Genomic DNA, 21,121 nt, shown 5'->3' on the forward strand with positions numbered 1-21,121 from the left:
TAGCCGCTTCAGTTCGTCGTGTTGGAAACTAGTTTCAAGTCAATATTTAGCCGGAAAAGAGACGAAGAGTGCTCCCTCACATTTCCTGCTCACTAGGTTTCTAGCAAATATATTAAATTCCAAATGACATTTTTGATGATGATGATGATGATGATGATGATGATGATATGTCCTTGGGATGGGGACGTCCAGTTCGGTGTCCCCTTTGGTGTTATATAAGAGGAGTGTGCGATGTTGCTGTACTGGATGTCAGCCGCACCAGCCTTACACCATCATGAAACCATCAGGCGTTCAGAAGCGGCGCCAGGTGGGGGAACTTACCCCTTCTAGAATTTGAATAGCTACAGGCGTTTTATTTGTTGTACTGTTTTCACAAATTTCTCTTAATGATCCTTTGCTGCTCCGTTAAACTGCAGATTACAGAATCGTTGTCTTCTCTCCATGAGACCTTCTTAAACGCAGTTTGGTTTAATTCAGCGCCACATGCAGTCCGACGAATTCTGCAGAGCAATTGGCATGGTTTCACAAGAATGTGATAAACTTGACACGAGGATCCCATTGGTTCAGCTGTTGAAGATCAATTCTACCTGCCAGTTTGATGGTGATTTTAGAAGATTTCCCGAGTTCATCTGGTAGAATGCAGCGACCAGTCCATAAAATACAGATTTCAAATTATATTGTGCTGATGGTTCAAATAGTTCAAATGGCTCTGAGCACTATGGGACTCAACTGCTGAGGTCATAAGTCCCCTAGAACTTAGAACTACTTAAAACCTAACTAACCTAAGGACAACACACGCATCCATGCCCGAGGCAGGATTCGAACCTGCGACCGTAGCGGTCGCGCGGTTCCAGACTGTAGCGCCAGAACCGCTGGGCCACCAGCGGCCGGCTATATTGTGCTGAACCGAAGATACGAAACATGACATAAAAAAATTGAAGGCGTGAGAGTAATGAAATAAATCCCCATTAACGTGATGAGGTATAAAGTTCTGTATGGAAACAAAGTGTTATAGGCGCTATCAAAGCTGAACAATCCTTTCATAAAGTTTATTCCCCTTTCCTCTAAATTTGTTTTTGTTATTTTGTTGATATTCAACAGGATTTAAAATGGCTCTGAGCACTATGGGACCTAACATCTGAGGTTATCAGTGCCCTATAAGTTAGAACTACTTAAACCTAACTAACCTAAGGATATCACACACATCCATGACCGAGGCAGGATTCGAACCTGCGACCATGGCGCCTAGAACGCTCGGTCACAGCGGCCGGCCAACATAATTTATTGAGTCTTTCTAACTTTCATTTTCTGTGGCAGATTTTTAATTTTCAGTTACCGCCTTATATTATAGGAATTTTAATAATGTTTTTGTGAATATTTGGTAGCTTTTTTTCATAAGACTTTCGATACCGTGGATGGATGGATCAAATACATCAATATTGATATTAGTAATATTAAAAAATGTACTTTGCATTCCGACCTACTATTTAAATCTGCTTACAGTTTAGGTATTAAAGCCATTTGTATTATACTACTAGTTCTACAATTTTTCTTCATTTGAAGTTTTAAGCACGTCTAGTTATTCGTGCGTTTTCACTTACACGAAAATGAGCGATTTTAGAACTTCTCCCCTTCTTGGAAAAATTTCTGTGGACACCCATGTATACAACATAGTGACACTGCACCAAACATCCTTCTGTTACAGTTACCTACACTTAACTATAAAGGCACAACTCTCAAATACTGAAAGGTAAGAAGTCGTCATTCAAATAGGCAGAAAATTATTCCCTGTTAGGCAACTGGAGTGATCTTTCTGGTACACACAGTCATAAATGCCGGACGACTCTTGATGTTTCAGTCATGACTGTAAGCGCAAGCACTAGGAGCGCCTGCTGTAAATTATTTTTTTGCACGAAAAGATCAAAGCACAACACGCGCTCTGCAACTGGTGGGAGCCACATTTTTATGAGCCATTGTTGTTTGCTTCCACCCACAGCCAAACGACTATCGAATCGTAACACTGACTTTTGTGGCTTCTTGAACAATAAATAGCTAGTGGCCCAGTTGGTAGGGTCGTTTTATCAGGATCACAGCATCCATGATTCGATTACCAGCCGGGTCCGTAATTTTCTTCGCTGGAGGACTCGATGTTTGTGTTGCCCTAATCATTTGATCTCATCTTTATGTGATGAAGAAGTGATGTCACACAGAAACACTTCGAGGAGTCGACTGGGCAACCGCAGACGGGGTCTCCCGTCCAATAACAGACAAGCTCTTTATTCAACAGGCAACTAATCTCCGAGATCATATCTGAGTATGATAAAACTCGTAGCAACCTCGAGGCACGCCTAATAACATAGAAATCTACCGAACACCTTTCATGCTTCTGCTGTCTTCTTCCGGTTTTCGAGCTTCTCGTAGACACACTTGTGAAGTCAGTGTATGTGTATGGAAGCTAGCGGTGGCGCCCTCTGCCTTTGGAGGCGGCTGAAGACTCCTGACGGCCGCTGCTGCTGAGTGGACAGCGAGGGATGTCCGCGCTTTGGGAAGGGGATGGGGAGGGGGGAGGGGGGGGGCGACTGAGTCCCAGACGTGCCGCGGTCAGCGCCTGGTCACCCGCAGCAGTTATTGCATTTGCGGCGAATTTAGCGTCTGGGATCCCAGTCAGTCGGGCGTAGAAGGACACGACCTGGCGCACTGGAAGCCACTGACCCCGCGAACTGTGCCCGAGACCCTGCGAGCGAGGCGTGTGCCACTTGGTGCCATTACCGACAGAAGCACTGGTACGTGTTATAAAAAAATATGTGCTTAATCAGAGAACTTAGTGACTTCCATCGAACTTTATACATAATGTCAGTTTTACGAAACTTTTCCTCTCTGATAGCCTGTACAAAGTGGTGTAAGGAAAAAATGTTTATCACTACACAATTTCGCTGTTCATGTAGTGAACATTGCCACATCAGTTTTTATCTGTTACATTTTTGAAACTTCCTGGCAGCTTAAAACTGTGTGCCGGACCAAGACTCAAACTAGGGACCTTTGCCTTTCGCGGGAAAGTGCTGGTAGAGTAGTTGCCCCCGAAACGTAAATGTCACGAGTTCGAGTCTCCGTTCGGTATCAGTTTTAATGTGACAGGTAGTTTCATATCAGTGCACACTCCACTTCTCTTTCTTTCTTTCGCTACTGCCTTTATCCCGCATTGTGCGCAGGATCGGCAGGGCTAAGTACGGATGTGGCATGGCTAAGTTAAGGGGTGGCCGGATGCCCTTCCTGCCGCCACCCCATACCCCCGGAACGGAATCAGTGTACCCCAACTGTCTGCGTCTAGTGCAAATCGTGAAATAGTGTGAATGTGCTTCAAATGTCTGGGAGTCGTGTAACTGAGGAGGGACGTGGGGACCAGCCCGGTATTCACCTAGTAGGATGTGGAAAACCGCCTAAAAACACATCCAGGCTGCCCAGCACACCGGCCACCGTGGTTAATCTGCCGGGAAGATTCGATCCGGGGCTGGCGCGCCTACCTCCACGAAGCAGCGCGTTAGCGCTCTCGGCTATCCCCTAGGGTCCACTGCACACTCCACAACAGAGTCAAAATTTCACTATGGGAACATCCGCCATGCTGTCGCAAAACAACGTCTCCGCACTATATTTTTTTCCAGGAGAGCTTCTGTGAAGTTTGGAAGCTAGGAGACGAGGTACTCGGGGAATTGAAGTTGTGGCGACTGGTCGTAAGTTGTGATGCAAACGAAACTGCAGGGCAAGACCCACGGGACGTACAGAAGACAAATGTATGCAAATATGAGTGAAATATAAGATCTCGAACATTGATGCACTTCGGCAACCGAGCATGCAAGAACTACAATGGATTGGAAATAACAGTGAACCAGTTGCAAAACACAGGCTTATTAAACCTTGACCATGGTTTCGACAGCTTTGAAACTCTCTTCAGTAGGTATTGTCCGTAGAACGACATACACTACCGGCCATTACAATTGCTACACCAAGAAGAAATGCAGATGAAAAACGGGTATTAATTGGACAAATACATTATACTAGAACTGACATATGATTACATTTTCAGGCAATTTGCGTGCATAGATCCTAAGAAATCAGTACCCAGAACAACTACCTCCGGCCGTAATAACGGCCTTGATACGCCGGGGCATAGAGTCAAATAGAGCTTGGATGGCGTGTACAGGTACAGCTGCCCATGCAGCTTCAACACGGTACCACAGTTCATCAAGAGTAGTGACTGGCGTATTGTGACGAGCCAGTTGCTAGGTCACGATTAACCAGACGTTTTCAATTGGTGAGAGATCTGGAGAATGTGCTGGCTAGGGCAGCAGTCGAACATTTTCTGCATCCAGAAAGGCCCGTACAGGACATGAAACATGCGGTCGTGCATTATCCTGCTGAAATGTAGAGTTTCGCAGGGCTTGAATGAAGGGTAGAGCCAGGGGTCGTAACACTTCTGAAATGTAACGCTCATTGTTCAAAGTGCCGTCAATGCGAACAAGAGCTGACCAATGGCACTTCATACCGTCACGCCGGGTGATACGTCAGTATGGCGATGACGAATAGACGCTTCCAATATGCGTTCACCGCGATGTCGCCAAACACGGATGCGACCAGCATGATGCTGTAAACTGAACCTGGATTCAACCGAAAACATAACTTTTGCCATTCGTGCACCAGGTCAGTCGTTGAGTACACCATCGCAGGCGCCCCTGCCTGTGATGCAGCGTGAAGGGTAACTACAGCTATGTTCTCCGAGCTGATAGTCCATGCTGCTGCAAACGTCGTGGAACAGTTCGTGCAGATGGTTGTTATCTTGCAAACGTCTCCATCTGTTGACTCAGGGATTCAGACGTGGCTGCACGATCCCTTACAGCCATAAGGATAAGATGCCTGTCATCTCGACTGCTAGTGATACGAGGCCGTTGGGATCCAGCATGGCGTTCAGTATAGCCCTCCTGAACCCACCGATTCCATATTCTGCTAACAGTGATTGGATCTCGACCAACGCGAGCAGCAAGTCGCGATACGATAAACCGCAATCGCGATAGGCTACATTGCGACCTCTATCAAAGTCGGAAGCGTGATGGTATGCATTTCTCCTCCTTACACGAGGCATCACAACAACGTTTCACCAGGAAACGCCGGTCAACTGCTGTTTGTGTATAAGAAATCTGTTGGAAACTTTCCTCATGTCAGCACGTTGTGGGTATCGCCACTGGCGCCAACCATGTGTGAATGCTCTGAAAAGATAATCATTTGCATATCACAGCATCTTCTTCCTGTCGATTAAATTTCGCGTCTGTAGCACGTCATCTTCGTGGTGTAGTAATTGTAATGGCCAGTAGTGTATTAGCCGTGGCCTGAAGTCGTACGCAGTGAGTTCCAGCACAGTGCCGTCAGGAGTAACACCGCTGCGCTTCTCCGAAACACAGAAGAAAATGGCGTCTCTCCCAAGGTGTTGACAATAACCGCCGACAGTAGCAATCCTGGGCAGTGGAGAGTGGAGGAACCCGATTCATCGCTGAGCGCTATGCGACACCATTGAGCAACAGCCTACACTACCCCGTTACGGCAATACTCCCATTTCAGCCGTCTGTGCCGCACTGGTAACGACAGCCTACACACTTGGCAGTAACTCCCTAGTGACGTTGCGGATTTTCTCTGATAAATATTGCTGGATAAGATAGGAAGTTGCAAGGAGTCCTTTACTTATCCATGGATGACAGTGCAGATGTAAAGGGGCTACGACGTGCTTGGTGCATAATGCGGCGGACCTTCCTTGTGGTTGTCAGACGTAGTAGAGTGAAATCTTGGTGACGAATATTGGTGCTGTAGTGTACCCAAATAGTTCGACATCGTGCCCCTGTCACGTCCTAATGATCGGAAACTGTGGATATTGCACGATACGACCAGCGGGAAAAGTGTAGACCCACAATGAGGACCCACTGCAATTTAGTCAGGTGCTGATAACGCTGTATCACATGAGTACGCGTCACTTCCGTGATCTTTACATGCACCACTCAATATCTGACGCCATTCCACCCTGAATGCATCCTACAAAGCATGGAAACAACTGTAACCCACTGGCGGCCGTTCTTCCTGTCAAAAAAAAAAAAAATTACAGCTGCAACCGCTGTGTGTGAGTACGAAGTTACCTCGACATTTCGCCATGTCATCCGGGAACTCACATTCTACGTCAGGGAGTGTATTTTGCCCGATACCACGCCCTCACACACGTGGCGACTCACATAAAGCGGAACACCCCATTTTACAGAGTGATTACAACTACACTTTCGCTACTAGAGGTGGCCCCCATGAAAAACGAGTGAGCGCAGGGCAAAGAATATTTGCGGAAACATTTGCAAGGACATGCGGAATAACGAATGAACCATTTAGAGGAACACACTTAAATTTCCACATGAAAGGGTAGGACTTCTTTATTTTGTGCCATATTTACGAGTATCTGTACCCTCTGCACCCATGACAGCCTGGAGCCGCACTGGGGATACCGTTACACAACTATTTCCAGGAATTTTCGAACCGTGGACCATAGGGTGTTCAGCTTTTGTGACACAACTCGTTCACTACTTGAAAATCGCACACTGTGGCCGGTGTTCTGAATCATTCCGACAGTAACTTCTTTAACAATTTATGGCGTAATTGGCCATCGATGTCTCCCAGGAGCAAACCACAAATCGCCAAATAATTCCAGCTACCGAAACATGTTCTTCAACCACAGTGTGCAAAGTAGACGCCCCCTTATTTCTTTTCTTCGCAAAGAAGCACGTAGTTTTGTTTCGTGATTAATACCCTGAATATTTCTTTCAACCGAAATATTGAAGCAAGTAAGTCTTTCTATCGAACACTGTTCTTCTTAACGTCATTTGAAAGACGTTGTAGGGACTCGTACGCTGATGTAATGCCTGTTAATGTTATGGTTGAATCATTTTGCAAAAGTACAATTCTGCTGAAAATAGTAGGGCCTCCGTTTCCTGTTGCTTTGTAATCACCTCTCTCCGTCTGACTGCGTTGAACGACTGAATCCGGCATCAGAGGCCTGCTTGCCTGAGCTTACACCACAACAGACGATTCCTCCCCCTTTGTAACGTAATTTGTGCACATTTCTCAGCCTACCACGGGAAAAGTCTCAGTGCTATGAGTAATGAGCGCCGTAACACACAGTCGTTAGGGGAACTTTCGAGTATCCTTCAAACAACTATACCGCTCCTTTTAGGAAACGTCGGGCAACGCATCACTTTCGATAAGAAACGTTCAGAGGTTTACAAATTCTCTGTCCAGCCTGCCTGCCCCTATCTCCACCGCAGCCAATAAAGCAGCTCAGCCTGCCGCAACGGAGAAACCAGAGCACGGTGGTTAAAGCAGGCCAATTTGGGTTCCCACAAGCCTGGAAAGCTACACAGGACCAGCTCAGCCGGCTGCATCTGAGAACAGGTTTTGCTAATCAGTATATGTCTGCGTAGATAGTTTTACTGCGGATAATTTATCATAATGGTGGGGGCACTAAAATGAATAAACCAAACTTCAGAGAATTCTTAGGAGAAATTAAAAATTGCGGAATATATACCAGTCACGAAACAGAGCCCAGGTCCAGCAGCGTAAAAGTTTCTACATCTACATCTATACTCCGCGAGCCACCTTACGGTGTGTGGCGGAGGGTACTTATTGTACCACTATCTGATCCCCCCTTCCCTGTTCCATTCACGAATTGTGCGTGGGAAGAACGACTGCTTGTAAGTCTCCGTATTTGCTCTAATTTCTCGGATCTTTTCGTTGTGATCATTACGCGAGATATATGTGGGCGGTAGTAATATGTTGCCCATCTCTTCCCGGAATGTGCTCTCTCGTAATTTCGATAATAAACCTCTCCGTATTGCGTAACGCCTTTCTTGAAGTGTCCGCCACTGGAGCTTGTTCAGCATCTCCGTAACGCTCTCGCGCTGACTAAATGTCCCCATGACGAATCGCGCTGCTTTTCGCTGGATCATGTCTATCTCTTCTATTAATCCAACCTGGTAAGGGTCCCATACTGATGAGCAATACTCAAGAATCGGACGAACAAGCGTTTTGTAAGCTACGTCTTTCGTCGATGACTCACATTTTCTTAGAATTCTTCCTATGAATCTCAACCTGGCGCCTGCTTTTCCCACTATTTGTTTTATGTGATCATTCCACTTCAGATCGCTCCGGATAGTAACTCCTAAGTATTTTACGGTCGTTACCGCTTCCAATGATTTACCACCTATGGCATAATCGTACTGGAATGGATTTCTGCCCCTATGTATGCGCATTATATTACATTTATCTACGTTTAGGGAAAGCTGCCAGCTGTCGCACCATGCATTAATCCTCTGCAGGTCCTCCTGGAGTACGTACGAGTCTTCTGATGTTGCTACTTTCTTGTAGACAACCGTGTCATCTGCAAATAGCCTCACGGAGCTACCGATGTTGTCAACTAAGTCATTTATGTATATTGTAAACAATAAAGGTCCTATCACGCTTCCCTGCGGTACTCCCGAAATTACCTCTACATCTGCAGATTTTGAACCGTTAAGAATGACATGTTGTGTTCTTTCTTCTAGGAAATCCTGAATCCAATCACAAACCTGGTCCGATATTCCGTAAGCTCGTATTTTTTTCACTAAACGTAAGTGCGGAACCGTATCAAATGCCTTCCTGAAGTCCAGGAATACGGCATCAATCTGCTCGCCAGTGTCTACGGCACTGTGAATTTCTTGGGCAAATAGGGCGAGCTGAGTTTCACATGATCTCTGTTTGCGGAATCCATGTTGGTTATGATGAAGGAGATTTGTATTATCTAAGAACGTCATAATACGAGAACACAAAACATGTTCCATTATTCTACAACAGATTGACGTAAGCGAAATAGGCCTATAATTATTCCCATCTGATTTATGACCCTTCTTGAAAATGGGAACGACCTGCGCTTTCTTCCAGTCGCTAGGTACTTTACGTTCTTCCAGCGATCTACGATAAATTGCTGATAGAAAGGGGGCAAGTTCTTTAGCATAATCACTGTAGAATCTTAAGGGTATCTCGTCTGGTCCGGATGCTTTTCCGCTACTAAGTGATAGCAGTTGTTTTTCAATTCCGATATCGTTTATTTCAATATTTTCCATTTTGGCGTCCGTGCGACGGCTGAAGTCAGGGACCGTGTTACGATTTTCCGCTGTGAAACAGTTTCGGAACACTGAATTCAGTATTTCTGCCTTTCTTCGGTCGTCCTCTGTTTCGGTGCCATCGTGGTCAACGAGTGACTGAATAGGGGATTTAGATCCGCTTACCGATTTTACATATGACCAAAACTTTTCGTGCGTTTATGAGACAGCTTCAAATAAATCCATAGATGAAACTTCCTGGCAGATTAAAACTGTGTGCCCAACCGAGACTCGAACTCGGGACCCTTGCCTTTCGCGGGCAAGTGCTGTACCATCTGAGCTGCAGAACCACAACTCACGCCCGGTACTTACAGCTTTACTTCTGCCACTATCTTGTCTCTTACCTTCCAAACTTTACAGAAGCTCTCCTGCGAACCATGCAGAACTAGCACTCCTGAAAGAAAGGATATTGCGGAGACACGGCTTAGCCACAGCCTGGGGGATGTTTCCAGCTTGAGATTTTCACTCTGCAGCGGTAGATGGTAGAGCACTTGCCCGCGAAAGGCAAAGGTCCCGAGTTCGAGTCTCGGTCGGCACACAGTTTTAATCTTCCAGGAAGGTTCATATCAGCGCACTCTCTGCTGCAGAGTGAAAATCTCATTCTGGAAATCCGTAGATGTCTCGCAATGCAGATTCTGTAAAAAGTTACTTAACACTCATTCGGGAACCTCGAATGTATTATAACGCACGTTAATTTGACCAGCAGTTCCCTCACTTCACAAATATTTTTAAAGAAGACAAAGACTTAGTTAATGACAAGCATGTGTAAATGTGTGGTAAGGAGTTGAGGTCATTCTGCACAATCTAGGCACTCTAAATGTAGGGAAACATTGAAGTAGGAAAAAAAAGGTGTCTCAGTGGATATTAAAAACAACAGTCTAATGGTATGTAACTAGTGCGAAAACAGTTCAGTATGAAAGAAAAGCTTCTTCTTTGAGACCTGTAGTTTTTAGGTTAGCATAGTATGAAAAACGACTTTCTTATTTGTTACAATCAATTTGGGAAATTTAAAATGAACTATTTTGCCCACATTGAATTAATTCAGCGAACCCGCAATACACATTGTGGGGAATGGAATCGAAATTAGTATAACTATGGTCTTATTTGGGGGCCGGCCGCGGTGGTCTAGCGGTTCTAGGCGCTCAGTCCGGAACCGCGCGACTGCTACGGTCGCAGGTTCAAATCCTGCCTCGGTCATGGACGTGTGTGATGTCCTTAGGTTAGTTAGGTTTAAGTAGTTCTAAGTTCTAGGGGACTGATGACCACATATGTTAAGTCCCACAGTGCTCAGAGCCATTTGAACCATCTCATTTGGCTCAAATACACTAAGGTTATAGAAACCAGACTCCTAAAACGTGACTTTAATCAATGTTGCAGTATCAGACATCTTGAGTTTCTTAGGTGCAAAGGATCTCGAAATCCAGAGGTGGTTCTGCTTACTGCAGGAAAAATGTATCAGAGGTGACCTGATGAGGTTTCGTACTGAGAATAGCCAGTACAAGTCGAAAGAGGGTGAAGCTGCAGAGAAAGCTGTTCATATCGAAATAAATAAATGAGCTCGGAATACACCGATAAGAGGACAAAAATAGATCCATCGTAAATCCGTAAGAGCACGAGGGAGTGGAGATCTCTTCTGAACAGCACATTCATGTGTGGGGGGGTTTGGTGGCCAGCGAAAGTGTTTAAACTGAGGAGAGTGTTCATAGAGCGTCTCTGTAGCACTTCTGGACGTTTGGGGTGTTGCTGTTGCCTGGTCTTGCTGGAATTACCGAAGTCAGTCGAAATTCACAATAGAAATGAATGGATGCAGGTGGCCAGACAGGACGCTTACGTACGTGCCACCTATCAGAGTCGTACTTATAATTATCAGGTGTCACATATCACTCCAACTACACCAGCTCCACACCATTACAGAGCCTCCACCAGCTTGAACAGTGCCCTTTTGACATGCACGGTCCATGGATTGACGAGTATGTCTCCATACCCGTACACGTCCATACACTCGATGCAATTCGGAGCGAGATTTGTCCGGCGAGGCAACATGTTTCCAGCCATCAACAGTGCAATGTCGGTGTTGACTGACCCAGGCAGGGTGTACAGGTTTGTGTCGTGCAGTCAGCAAGGATGCACTGGCGATCCTTCGGCTCCGAAAAGCCATATATATGATGTTTCGTTGAATGGTTCGCACTCTGACACTCGTTGATGGCCCAGCATTGAAATCTGCATCAGTTTGAGAATGGGTTGAACTTCCGTCACGTTGATCGATTTTCTTCAGTCATCGTTGGTCCTGTTCATGCAGGATTGCAGCCATATCGGAGATTTAATGTTTTACTGGATTCCTGATATTCACGGCACACTCGTGAAATGGTCGTATAGGAAAATTCACACTTAATCGGTACCTTGGAGACGCTGTGTTCCATGGCTTGTGCGCCGACTATAACACCACGTTCAAACTCACTCATATCTTGATAACCTGCAACTGTAGCAGCAGTAACCGATCTAACAACTGCATCAGACCTTTATTGTCTCATATAGGCGTTGCCGACCGCAACGCTATAGCCCGCATCTCGTGGTCGTGCGGTAGCGATCTCGCTTCCCACGCCCGGGTTCGATTCCCGGCGGGGTCAGGGATTTTCTGTGCCTCGTGATGGCTGGGTGTTCTAAGTTATTGGGGACTGATGACCATAGATGTTAAGTCCCATAGTGCTCAGAGCCATTTGAACCATTTTTTTGCAACGCCATATTCTTCCTGTTTCCATATCTCTGTACAGGGTTATTACAAATGATTGAAGCGCTTTCACAGCTCTACAATAACTTTATTATTTGAGATATTTTCACAATGCTTTGGACACACATACAAAAACTCAAAAAGTTTTTTTAGGCATTCACAAATGTTCGATACGTGCCCCTTTAGTGATTCGGCAGACATCAAGCCGATAATCAAGTTCCTCCCACACTCGGCGCAGCGTGTCCCCATTTATGAGTTCGAAAGCATCGTTGATGCGAGCTCGCAGTTCTGGCACGTTTCTTGGTAGAGGAGGTTTAAACACTGAATCTTTCACATAACCCCACAGAAAGAAATCGCATGGGGTTAAGTCGGGAGAGCGTGGAGTCCATGACATGAATTGCTGTTCATAATCTCCACCGCGCCGAAAATTCAAAGCGTTTGACTTTGTCATAGGGTGTCAGGGCTTGTAGCAATTGTAAACGGTAAGGCTTCTGCTTTAACCTTTTCTGTAAGATTTTCCAAACCGTCGGCTGTGGTACGTTTAGCTCCCTGCTTGCTTTATTCGTCGACTTCCGTGGGCTACGCGTGAAACTTGCCCGCACGCGTTCAACCGTTTCTTCGCTCACTGCAGGTCGACCCGTTGATTTCCCCTTACAGAGGCATCCGGAAGCTTTAAACTGCGCATACCATCGCCGAATGGAGTTAGCAGTTGGTGGATCTTTGTTGAACTTCGTCCTGAAGAGTCGTTGCACTGTTATGACTGACTGATGTGAGTGCATTTCACGCACGACATACGCTTTCTCGGCTCCTGTCGCCATTTTGTCTCACTGCGCTCTCGAGCGCTCTGGCGGCAGAAACCTGAAGTCCAGCTTCAGCCGAACAAAACTTTATGAGTTTTTCTACGTATCTGTAGTGTGTCGTGACCATATGTCAATGATTGGAGCTACAGTGAATTTATGAAATCGCTTCAATCATTTGTAATAGCCCTGTATTTGAATACGCATACCTGTGCCAGTTTCTTTAGCGCTTCAGTGTGTTATATTAGGCCACGTCTTGTGATACTGGAGTAAAATGACTTTTCATCAACTTCCGAACCCTACTCATAACAGTAGAATGAAAGCATACAAAATAAATTGCCACGTAACATAGCACAGCGGGAAGGCAGGCAGGTAACCAAGACTCCTGGAGTCTGCTTGGATCTGGCATAGCTTGGCTTCGATGGAAAGAAAGTAGCTCACCCGTTCTGCTGATAACGTGAGGGAGATTGCCTGTCTGGCTAACAAGTAAGCATAGGCAGGTTAAAAGCAGAATGTGTACACCTCTGGTCACGACGTACCGGAACTGGTGCGTCACCCGATATTTATCTGTCCCTGTTCTGGGCCTTCTATCCTACTCCCGTTTGTGGAGTAGTGCTCTGAGCACTATGCGACTTAAGTTCTGAGGTCATCAGTCGCCTAGAACTTAGATCTAATTAAACCTAACTGACCTAAGGGCATGACACACATCCATGCCCGAGACAAGATTCGAACCTGGGACCGGAACGGTCTCTCAGTTCCAGACTGTAGCGCCTAGAACCGCACGGCCACTACGGCCGGCAGTTTTACATGATAACTTCTTTCTTTTTCTTTCAATTTTTTAATTCGTGCTGCCTGCTTTGTCATACCCTGTGCAGCCGCGCACTGCCCTCTTGAATTTCAGAAAGCTTAAGAAAATAATCTCTTTTTCTCTTCTTTAGAGTAGATGTTTCAGAAAAGCTTAGTGCAGTCGGTTCTTCATGAAACACTCGTTAACTCTCTTGACCGATGGAAATTTTAATTTGTATACTCGAGAAACAAAAGTGCCCCCTCTGAATATGTATTAGCGCGAGTTTTTCCAGTGCCGGCGATACATCTCGTCAGCTTTAATTAACGCAGGCCGCCCAACCTGGAGCGACGTCGCTCATTACAGCGCGGGCCGGCTGATGAAATATTACGTGCAATTTCAGGGGCCTTTCTCTCATTACTGAAGTTGCGTGAAAATTGCCCCCTCCTGAAGCGGCCGTCCCTTCGATGGCTTAGAACTTGGAAGATGCATGAATTAAGAAAGAAGTACCGCCATCCAAAGTTTCCGTCGTTCTTTTGCCAGCCGGGCCATAAAACTTTCCGAGTCGATGCCCACGCAAAGGCAGTTTGCAGGAGGGATAAGTGTTATATCAGAAACAGCCTAGGGCTGCCAGACAGAAAGGTCAACATTCCGGGAGACGACGGAAAGGGTTATTACAGCATGAAAAGGAGCAAATCGGCACATCATATAATATATAACTAACAGTGCCCGTGATCGAATACACCTCACACTTACTGCTATTTTCGTAGAAGGTGATGTTCTCCAACAAAGCAGGTGCTTTTATCCTCCAGGATTTGACAACACCTGTAAATGCGCTCAGTAGAGCGAATGGACTTATGGGTCTGTCACCAATAGTCCTAGTATAGATTCTGATGTTCCGCAAACCTTGCCCCTTGCTCCGATAGACATTTAAGGATTTTGCTGTTGTACTGATTCTACAAATTTAGTGAAGTATTTATCATATTATAAAAATACGGAGAGGTTTCAACAACTTCAATTACTTTAAATACATTTGATAAATTTGAATGCTGACAATGTATTTACCTCATTCCTAAATCTGCACAATGATTTCTTGTATGTCCTCTAAGACTTTATGGCTATGTATGTCCTCTATGTCTATGTATGTCCTCTAAAGACTCTATGTCCTCTAAAGACACTACGTTATTCGATGTGTATGAAAGTACATTTGGAGGTGTTTAGCCATCTACATGTGACAGGACGTTTTAGTTTGTGTATTCAGCTAACTCAGGTATGAGCATCTAAAGTCAAGAACAGTGAAATTTTCGTTAAGTACAAAGACACAAATCTACCACCTATCATGGAAGCAGTCAGTAGAATGTACAGTTTTCTGGGACATCGCAACGTTTTAGCAAACGATTGGTGGATTTTAATACATGGCACCAGCGGGAACTTTTTTTTTCTTTATTGAGTTTCGATGCCCCCTGAAAGGGGCGGGCTGGCAGCAGCTTAGTACGCCGCTCTTCAGCCAACAGAATTTGTTTTAAAAAGATGAAGATAATAAATAATAAAAGCTGATGATAAAATAGGTGACTTAAAGGCAAAATGGTGGAAAATTATGGAACTTAAAACATTAAACAAATGGTTGATGATGCTAATAAAATACACAGGAAGCAGAAAAATAATAGACAGACAATTAAAAAACACAGCGACAGTCTGGTTTCTGTTCGCAAGAGATATAAAATTCTCACCCAGCGACAGCATGATTTCTGTTCGCAACACTTTGGAAAGACGCACAACACTGAACACTCACTTAAACACTGTACTAAAAAGTTGGCACAAATATGACATACCACAGCGGGGAGCAGGTTGGGGGAAACTGGACAGATGATGAGAAAATAAAAAATGGGGGACAGAGAGGAAATGAGAAGGGGGGAGGGGAGAAAGAATCTAATGGAGGATGAGGACACATAAGAGGGGTGGGGGTGCTGAGCAGATGCAACAGGGAGTGGGGAAGGCAGAGGAGTGGAATACAAAAGGACTTGGGGGGGGGGAGAAGGGAGGTAGGGAGAGGTTAGGCGGGGAGAAAACACAGGATGAAAGGGGGGGGGGGGGAGAGGGATCCCAGGGAAAGGACGGAGGAAAGGAGGGAGGGTGAGGATCAGAGTTGATAGGAGGGATAAATGGAGGGAGAGAGGGCATCATCCGGGAGGGGGGGTTGATGGAAGCCACCTTCGGAAAAGGCGGGAACCACTGAACTACGTATTTATGTCGCAACATAGTCACCCTGGAAACGAGCACATTTCCCCTAACGAGAGACCAGTTTGTTGATATCGTCACTGCAGAATGTTTGATATTTTTGACGGAGACACAACCTCAAATCTCCTTGCAGCACTTTACCACTACCAAAGCGAAGTCCTCGCAGGTATTCTGAAAGTTTTGGAAACGGTTTTAAATCGGATATGGCCAACTCGGTACTGTATGGAGGACAATCGACGAAAGCGATTCCTAGGCGTCGGAATGTTGCAGTTGTCGCAACGCTCGTATGCGATCTGATATTGTCAGGCCGAAGGAGAGGTTGCTGTATGTGTGGGAGAACTCTTCAAATTCTTGGTTTCAGGAACTCGATTACAACACGCTGTTTGTCTCACTGACACAAGAGAGCTATTCAGAAAGTAAGGTATGACTGCTCGCGAAAAGGAAGCTCTCGTGTGCTATCTCACACACAGCGGTAAGAGAAGGAGGCCTACAGGGTGGTGTGGAAAGCTCGATAGTAGCAGAAATGATCAGCGAACAAGTTAACATAGTAAACACTAGATTTACTTTACTCCTATTTCCAAGCGTACGAAGACTCGCTACAAATAATGCAGCAAGACATAGAGTCAAGCAGTTTCATGTCAACGAGGATGAGGCTCTCTGAACTAAAGCACGAAAGAAAATGTCAGAGCCGTGACTAGGCAGCGCCTGAAAAGCTTCACGTAGTGTAGCGGCTCCAAATGGAAGTGGTCTGTGTGGCTGCCGCTGGTCCTCATCTATAGGGCCACCAGAGGGCATTCGTGGTATGGAGCCGCGGGAGCTGTGGCTCAGCACGCCTGCTTCATTGGATCCGCCGGATCCTGTACGAGCGCTGTCAGTGTCTGACGGAAACTAGCAGTTCCCTCGCCACCTTAGATACACATGGGATGGTGTCGATACGTGATACCACAGAAACCACTGTGACATTCAAAACCGTTTTATCTACAACACTTAGCTTCACTTCCCAACTACCTCTATGCATTTTAACAATCAAATTAGCCAAACAGTTGTGCAACAGAGAAGTTATTTTATTTTATTTTCGTTACCAGTTTCGGCAATTCATTATACCATCTTCAGGCCCCACATGCACTTGTAAATGCATTCGATATTCGCATGTTGGTGCCGTAGGTTTCTAAATGTCGTGAATTCGTACTTCAAGTACTTCCTTCGAAGACTTGACATGTGTATCTGGGGCTTAAAGATGGTATGATGAATTGCTGAAAATGATAGCGAAAGTAAAATAAAATAACTTCTGAATTGCTCTTTTTTCTGGCGAATTTCAATGTTAAACATTTGACCTGCCGCTGTCAAATGTTCACAATAGATCAACGGAGACTTCTCTCCATAGTCGCTGCTCCGACTTCAACATACACTACTGGCCATTATAATTGCTACACCACAAAGGTGACGTGCTACAGACGCGAAATTTAACCGACAGGAAGAAGATGCTGTGATATTTAAACGATTAGCTTTTCCGACCATTCGCACAAGGTTGGCGCCGGTGGCGACACCTACAACGTGCTGACATGAAGAAAGTTTCCAACCGATACATAAACAAACAGCTGTTGCCCGGCTTTGCCGGGTGAAACGTTCTTATGTTGCCTCGTGTAAGGAAGAGAAATGCGTACCATCACGTTTCCGACTTTAATAAAGGTAGGACTGTAGGCTATCGCGATTGCGGTCTATCGTATCGCGGCATTGCTGTTCGCGTTGGTCGAGATCCAATGACCGTTAGCAGAATATGGAACCGGTGGGTTCAGGAGGGTAATTCGGAACGCCGTGCTGGATCCCAACGCCTCGTATCACTAGCAGGCGAGATGACAGGCATCTTATCGGCATGGCTGTTACGGATCGTCCATCCACGTCTCGATCCCTGAGTCAACAGATGGGAACGTTTGCAAGACAACAACCATCTGCACGAACAGTTCGACGACGTTTGCAGCAGCATAGACTATCAGCTCGGAGACCATGGCTGCGGTTACCCTTGACGCTGCATCACAGACAGGAACGCCTGCGATGGTGTACTCAACGACGAACCTGGGTGCACGAATGGCAAAACGTCATTTTTTCGGATGAATCCAGGTTCTGTTTACAACATCATGATGGTCGCATCCGTGTTTGGCGATATCGCGGTGAATGCACATTGTAAGCGTGTATTCGTCATCGCCATACTGCCGTATCACCCGGCGTGATGGTATGGGGTTCCATTGGTTACTCGTCTCGGTCACATCATGTTCGCATTGACGGCACTTGGAACAGTGGACGCTACATTTCAGACGTGTTACGACCCGTGGCTCTACCCTTCATTCGATCCCTGCGAAACGCTACATTTAAGCAGGATAATGCACGGCGCATGTTTCATGTCCTGTACGGGCCTTTGAGGATACAGAAAATGTTCGACTGCTGCCCTGGCCAGTAGATTCTCCAGATCTCTCACCAATTGAAAACTTCTGGTCAATGGTGGCCGAGCAACTGGCTCGTCACAATACACCAGTCACTACTCTTGCTGAACTGTGGTATCGTGTTGAAGCTGCATGTGCAGCTGTACCTGTACACGCCATCCAAGCTCTGTTTGACTCAATGCGCAGACGTATCAAGAGCGTTATTACGGCCAGAGGTGGTTGTTCTGGTTACTGATTTCTCAGGATCTATGCACCCAAATTGCGTGAAAATGTAATCACATGTGATTTCCATTATAATATATTTGTCCAATGAATACCCGTTTATCATCTGCATTTCTTCTTGGTGTTGTAATTTTGATGGCCAGTAGTGTATGTTTTAGCTGTGCACCAACTTTCCATTAACCTCATCACAGAAGGCGGCCCCTGTGCTTTCCGCCAATTCTGTACGCTGTATACTGCTCGTTGTCTGTGCCAAAATAGCAACGGCTCTTGTGAACAGTGATGGAACTCAGGGACAACAAATTGACGGCTGTATTGCGGCTGATCAAACGCGTCCCATCGGAAGCGCTTGAGGGGCATCTTCATTGTCGCTGCAGAGTGCGGCCGAGAATTGTCATGAAGAAGGAAATTCATGACAATTACGTAGTGTGGGCGACATTACGTCAGGCGAAATGTGTCCCCACGTCTCATACTTAGCAGTAGACCCTGTTTACCTATGCATTTTTACGTACTCGCTGTGCGCTCAGAACTGAAAAGAGCGACGTGACATAATAGACAGGCTTACTAGGGGCAACACTACCCAACACATGGGAACAAAGCTTCACCGTTTTTTACTGTGGCGTCCATTTTTCGCCCGATACGATCGTACTTTCCAAAGAGCCCTCGTAGTTACTTGACACACCGCCGTGTTAGACGCTACAATTCGAAGCACTCTAGTGGAAGACGGTTGCAACTTGGGTCAGCTGTACTGTCTACCATCGGGTTCCCCTACGTGGCAGGCAGCACCGCATAACAGCCACGCTATGACGGAAACAAACCAACAGCCAAACAGGCGAAGACATCAGGTACACACGCCGAAGATTCAAGTCGATTAACAGGAACCCTTCCTTGCAGAGGTCGCCGCAACATATCCGGCCACGGATTCCTACGCCGGGTTTATATTGGCTCCAGCTCACTACATAGGCCCGGCCGGTCGAAGGCAGACCAGTCTTCGTCCGCTGCTAATGGCAACCGCTATAGCAGAGTCTCCGTGAAGATATCACCGAAGCCGCTGTACTGCACCGCCGATCGAAGTACCAGCCGACCGAGAGGAATCACATCGCCGGCTAGATCGACGGACGGCTACGTCTATTGTAGAAGAAGATACGTTCAATAAACTGTTGGAGAACACAACATCAGCGAAGCGCGAAAGTCTACCGAGTAATATAAATGACATTTAATACCTCAACCGATGTTGAGAATACACTAAAAAATTCGGAGACGATACATTTTAGCAAGTTCTTGTACTATTTTTGACCAGCACAGATGTGGCATGCATCTTAAAAGTTAGTGTGTTCGTATGTGTAGGAGAGTTTTCAGTTACGTTGTAGCTCATACCTATACATGTTGTTGTTGTTGTCGTCATTGTTGCGATATTCAGTCCAAAGACAGGTCTCGTGCAGCTCTTCGCTGAATTTTATCCTGCGCAAGCCTTCCCATTTCTTCGTAACTACAACAATCTAAATTGAATTGAACCTGCTTACTGTAGACATGCCTCCTTCTCCTCTACAACTTTACCCCTTCCACCTCGCAGTAATACCTGCCATTACTAAATTGAGGCTGTGCTTATGTCTCAGGATGTGTCCTACCAACCGAGAGAATCTTGTACTCAAGGTTTGTAATGAATGCGTTTACTACTCAGTTAGATTCAGCTTCTCTTCACTCGTTAGTGGCGGTAGCGATGCTCACGGCCCAATTGGGCCACATTACAGAGACAAAGGAGAAGCAACTGATTTCGTTTTGACCATTCAAAGGTATCTCTTCCTGTGTGTCGTTAGTTAACAAAATCTCAGTTAAAAGCGATACCCTCAGCTGAGCCGCGGCGAGCAGTATCGCCGCTCACATTTCCCAGAGACTGGAATGAGGAATATCTACCAAACGAATATCGGTACTTGGATCTTTAAAGGGAGACAAAGACAGAAACGAAGCTATCAAGCATTCTATTTGGTTTAACTGCACGATTGCTGGTCAGTGATTGGAAACAGTCGCGACCATCAAGTATTCAGGAAATAATATTAATATCAAAATTAATAATAATAATAATAATACTAGTAATAATAAATAACAAAACTGGGAACTTGCTTAGCAAGAATTGCTGATGTCGATACTTCCCAACGAGTAACGCACGTTAGTTTTAAAACTGCTGTCCAAATTCTGCTTTACTTGGACTAATACTGACGCCAATCGATGTATGTATAACAGAGGCATTTTGCTTGTGGAACGCCAGAAATCCCGTCTGCTTTACTCGACAATTTTCCGTCTGTTACTACGAACTGTGACCTCTCTGACAGGAAAGCACGAATCCAGTGGCATAACTGAGACGATATTTCATAAGCACGAAACTTCAGTACAAGTCACTTCTGTCGTGTAGTGTCGAAAGCCTTCTGGAAACGTTATTGATATCATTTTGCCGGTCAATGTCTCACTTAATATGCACTGAAGCGCCAGAGGAAGTGGTACAGGAACGCGTATTCAAATACAGAGTTATGTAAACAGGGAAAGTACAGCGCTGCGGTCGGCAACGCCTGCATCAGACAAAGAATGTCTGGCACAGTTGTCAGATCAGTTGCTGTTGCTACAGTGGCAGGTTGCCAACATTTAAGTGAGTTGGAACGTGGTGTTATAGTCGATGCACGAGCGATGGACACAGCGTCTCCAAGCCA

Source organism: Schistocerca americana, chromosome 7 (genome assembly GCF_021461395.2).
Source record: "Schistocerca americana isolate TAMUIC-IGC-003095 chromosome 7, iqSchAmer2.1, whole genome shotgun sequence".
NCBI lineage: Eukaryota > Metazoa > Arthropoda > Insecta > Orthoptera > Acrididae > Schistocerca > Schistocerca americana.